The sequence below is a fragment of the Salmo trutta genome, unplaced genomic scaffold (assembly GCF_901001165.1).
Source record: "Salmo trutta unplaced genomic scaffold, fSalTru1.1, whole genome shotgun sequence".
Classification (NCBI taxonomy): domain Eukaryota; kingdom Metazoa; phylum Chordata; class Actinopteri; order Salmoniformes; family Salmonidae; genus Salmo; species Salmo trutta.
The window spans coordinates 1-6,625 of NW_021822651.1; positions in this window are offsets into that span (position 1 = coordinate 1).

The window sequence follows — 6,625 nt, forward strand, 5'->3', positions numbered from 1 at the left end:
TACCTGACCTCTACACTACCTGGACCTCTAACTACTGACTAGTACACTATTGGACCTGTACACTTCCTGACCTGTACACTACCTGAACCTGTACACTTCCTGACCTGTACAATACCTGACCTGTACACTACCTGACCTTTACACTACCTGACCTTTACACTACCTGACCAGTAGACTATCTGACATGTACACTACCTGAACTGTACACTTTCTGACCTGTACACTTTCTGACCAGTAGACTACCTGACATGTACACTTCCTGACCTGTACACTACCTGACCTGTACACTACCTGACCTACATGTACACTACCTGACCTGTACACTACCTGACCTGTAGACTACCTGACCTGTACACTACCTGACCTACATGTACACTACCTGACTAGTACACTACCTGACTAGTACACTATCTGACCTGTACACTACCTGACCTGTACACTACCTGACCTGTACACTACCTGACATGTACACTACCTGATCTGTACACTACCTAACCTGTACACTACCTGACATGTACACTACCTGATCTGTACACTACCTAACCTGCACACTACCTGACCTGTACACTACCTGACCTACATGTACACTACCTGACCTGTACACTACCTGACATGTACACTATCTTACCTGTACACTACCTGACTAGTACACTATCTGACCTGTACACTACCTGACCTGTACACTACCTGACTAGTACACTATCTGACCTGTACACTACCTGACATGTACACTACCTGACCTGTACACTTCCTGACCTGTACACTTCCTGACCTGTACACTACCTGACCTGTACACTACCTGACCTGTACACTACCTGACCTGTACACTACCTGACCTGTACACTACCTGACCTGTACACTACCTGACCTGTACACTACCTGACCTTTACACTACCTGACCTGTACACTTTCTGACCAGTAGACTACCTGACATGTACACTTCCTGACCTGTACACTACCTGACCTGTACACTATCTTACCTGTACACTACCTGACCTGTACACTACCTGACCTGTACACTAACTGACCTGTACACTTTCTGACCAGTAGACTACCTGATCTGTACACTACCTGACCTGTACACTACCTGACCTGTACACTTTCTGACCAGTAGACTACCTGACATGTACACTATCTTGCCTGTACACTACCTGACCTGTACACTACTTGACCTGTACACTATCTGACCTGTACACTACCTGACCTACATGTACACTACCTGACCTGTACACTACCTGACCTGTACACTACCTGACCTGTACACTACCTGACCTTCATGTACACTACCTGACCTACATCTACACTACCTGACCTACATGTACTCTACCTGACCTGTACACTACCTGACTAGTACACTACCTGACCTGTACACTACCTGACCTGTAGACTACCTGACCTGTACACTACCTGGCCTGTACACTACCTGACCTACATGTACACTACCTGACCTGTACACTATCTGACCTTTACACTACCTGACCTGTACACTACCTGACCTGTACTCTACCTGACCTGTACACTACCTGACTGGTACACTATCTGACCTGTACAATATCTGACCTGTACACTACCTGACCTACATGTACACTACCTGACCTGTACACTACCTGACCTGTAGACTACCTGACCTGTACACTACCTGACCTACATGTACACTACCTGACCTACATGTACACTACCTGACCTACATGTACACTACCTGACCTACATGTACACTACCTGACCTACATGTACACTATCTGAACTGTACACTATCTGACCTGTACACTATCTGACCTACATGTAAACTACCTGACCTACATGTACACTACATGACCTACATGTACGCTACCTGACCTTTACACTATCTGACCTGTACACTACCTGACCTGTACACTTTCTGACCAGTAGACTACCTGACATGTACACTTCCTGACCTGTACACTTTCTGACCAGTAGACTACCTGACATGTACACTTCCTGACCTGTACACTACCTGACCTGTACACTACCTGACCTACATGTACACTACCTGACCTGTACACTACCTGACCTGCACACTACCTGACCTACATGTACACTACCTGACCTACATGTACACTACCTGACCTGTACACTACCTGACCTGTACACTACCTGACCTACATGTACACAACCTGACCTACATGTACACTACCTGACCTGTACACTACCTGACCTGTACACTACCTGACCTACATGTACACTACCTGACCTACATGTACACTACCTGACCTGCACACTACCTGACCTACATGTACACTACCTGACCTGCACACTACCTGACCTAAATGTACACTACCTGACCTGTACACTACCTGACCTGTACACTACCTGAACTACATGTACACTATCTGACCTGCACACTACCTGTCCTGTACACTACCTGACTAGTACTCTATCTGACCTGTACACTACCTGACCTGTACACTACCTGACTAGTACACTTTCTGACCTGTTCACTACCTGACCTGTACACTACCTGACTAGTACACTACCTGACTAGTACACTATCTGACCTGTACACTACCTGACCTGTACACTACCTGACATGTACACTACCTGATCTGTACACTACCTAACCTGCACACTACCTGACCTACATGTACACTACCTGACCTACATGTACACTACCTGACCTGTACACTACCTGACATGTACACTTTCTGACCGTTAGACTATCTGACATGTACACTATCTTACCTGTACACTACCTGACTAGTACACTATCTGACCTGTACACTACCTGACCTCTACACTACCTGACTAGTACACTATCTGACCTGTACACTACCTGACCTGTACACTTCCTGACCTGTACACTACCTGACCTGTACACTATCTTACCTGTACACTATCTTACCTGTACACTACCTGACCTGTACACTTCCTGACCTGTACACTACCTGACCTTTACACTACCTGACCTGTACACTTTCTGACCAGTAGACTATCTGACATGTACACTACCTGACCTGTACACTACCTGACCTGTACACTTTCTGACCAGTAGACTACCTGACATGTACACTTCCTGACCTGTACACTACCTGACCTGTACACTATCTTACCTGTACACTACCTGACCTGTACACTACCTGACCTGTACACTACCTGACCTGTACACTTTCTGACCAGTAGACTACCTGACATGTACACTACCTGACCTGTACACTACCTGACCTGTACACTTTCTGACCAGTAGACTACCTGACATGTACACTATCTTGCCTGTACACTACCTGACCTGTACACTATCTTACCTGTACACTATCTGACCTGTACACTACTTGACCTGTACACTATCTGACCTGTACACTACCTGACCTGTACACTACCTGACCTACATGTACACTATCTGACCTGTACACTACCTGACCTGTACACTACCTGACCTGTATACTATCTGACCTGAACACTATCTGACCTGTACACTATCTGACCTGTACACTACCTGACCTGTACACTATCTGACCTGTACAGTACCTGACCTGTACACTACCTGACCTATACACTACCTGACCTGTACACTACCTGACCTGTACACTTTCTGACCAGTAGACTACCTGACATGTACACTATCTTACCTGTACACTACCTGACCTGTACACTTTCTGACCAGTAGACTACCTGACCTGTACACTACCTGACCTGTACACTTCCTGACCTGTAGACTATCTGACCTGTACACTATCTGACCTGTACACTACCTGACCTGTACACTATCTGACCTGTACACTATCTGACCTGTACACTATCTGACCTGTACACTACCTGACCTACATGTACACTACCTGACCTACATGTACACTACCTGACCTGTACACTACCTGACCTACATGTACACTACCTGACCTACATGTACACTACCTGACCTACATGTACACTACCTGACCTGTACACTACCTGACCTGTACACTACCTGACCTGTACACTACCTGACCTGTACTCTACCTGACCTGTACACTACCTGACCAGTATACTATCTGACCTGTACACTACCTGACCTGTACACTACCTGACTAGTACACTACCTGACCTGTACACTATCTGACCTTTAAACTACCTGACCTGTACACTACCTGACCTGTACTCTACCTGACCTGTACACTACCTGACTGGTACACTATCTGACCTGTACACTACCTGACCTACATGTACACTACCTGACCTCTACACTACCTGACCTCTACACTACCTGACCTCTACACTACCTGACCTGTAGACTACCTGACCTGTACACTACCTGACCTACATGTACACTACCTGACCTACATGTACACTACCTGACCTACATGTACACTACCTGACCTACATGTACACTATCTGACCTGTACACTATCTGACCAACATGTAAACTACCTGACCTACATGTACACTACATGACCTACATGTACGCTACCTGACCTTTACACTATCTGACCTGTACACTACCTGACCTGTACACTTTCTGACCAGTAGACTACCTGACATGTACACTTCCTGACCTGTACACTTTCTGACCAGTAGACTACCTGACATGTACACTTCCTGACCTGTACACTACCTGACCTGTACAGTATCTTACCTGTACACTACCTGACCTGTACACTACCTGACTAGTATACTATCTGACCTGTACACTACGTGACCTGTACACTACCTGACTAGTACACTACCTGGCCTGTACACTACCTGACCTGTAGACTACCTGACCTGTACACTACCTGACCTACATGTACACTACCTGACCTACATGTACACTACCTGACCTGTACACTATCTGACCTCTAAACTACCTGACCTACATGTACACTACCTGACCTACATGTACGCTACCTGACCTGTAAACTATCTGACCTGTACACTACCTGACCTGTACACTACCTGACCTGTACACTACCTGACCTGTACACTACCTGACCTGTACACTACCTGACCAGTAGACTACCTGACATGTACACTATCTGACCTGTACAATACCTGACCTGTACACTATCTGACCTGTACACTACCTGACCTGTACACTATCTTACCTGTACACTATCTTACCTGTACACTACCTGACCTGTACACTACCTGACCTGTACACTACCTGACCTGTACACTTCCTGACCTGTACACTACCTGACCTTTACACTACCTGACCTGTACACTTTCTGACCAGTAGACTATCTGACATGTACACTACCTGACCTGTACACTACCTGACCTGTACACTTTCTGACCAGTAGACTACCTGACATGTACACTTCCTGACCTGTACACTACCTGACCTGTACACTATCTTACCTGTACACTACCTGACCTGTACACTACCTGACCTGTACACTACCTGACCTGTACACTTTCTGACCAGTAGACTACCTGACATGTACACTACCTGACCTGTACACTACCTGACCTGTACACTTTCTGACCAGTAGACTACCTGACATGTACACTATCTTGCCTGTACACTACCTGACCTGTACACTATCTTACCTGTACACTATCTGACCTGTACACTACTTGACCTGTACACTATCTGACCTGTACACTACCTGACCTGTACACTACCTGACCTACATGTACACTATCTGACCTGTACACTACCTGACCTGTACACTACCTGACCTGTACACTACCTGACCTGAACACTATCTGACCTGTACACTATCTGACCTGTACACTACCTGACCTGTACACTATCTGACCTGTACAGTACCTGACCTGTACACTACCTGACCTATACACTACCTGACCTGTACACTACCTGACCTGTACACTTTCTGACCAGTAGACTACCTGACATGTACACTATCTTACCTGTACACTACCTGACCTGTACACTTTCTGACCAGTAGACTACCTGACCTGTACACTACCTGACCTGTACACTTCCTGACCTGTAGACTATCTGACCTGTACACTATCTGACCTGTACACTACCTGACCTGTACACTATCTGACCTGTACACTATCTGACCTGTACACTATCTGACCTGTACACTACCTGACCTACATGTACACTACCTGACCTACATGTACACTACCTGACCTGTACACTACCTGACCTACATGTACACTACCTGACCTACATGTACACTACCTGACCTACATGTACACTACCTGACCTGTACACTACCTGACCTGTACACTACCTGACCTGTACACTACCTGACCTGTACTCTACCTGACCTGTACACTACCTGACCAGTATACTATCTGACCTGTACACTACCTGACCTGTACACTACCTGACTAGTACACTACCTGACCTGTACACTACCTGACCTGTAGACTACCTGACCTGTACACTACCTGACCTACATGTACACTACCTGACCTACATGTACACTACCTGACCTGTACACTATCTGACCTTTAAACTACCTGACCTGTACACTACCTGACCTGTACTCTACCTGACCTGTACACTACCTGACTGGTACACTATCTGACCTGTACACTACCTGACCTACATGTACACTACCTGACCTGTACACTACCTGACCTCTACACTACCTGACCTCTACACTACCTGACCTGTAGACTACCTGACCTGTACACTACCTGACCTACATGTACACTACCTGACCTACATGTACACTACCTGACCTACATGTACACTATCTGACCTGTACACTATCTGACCAACATGTAAACT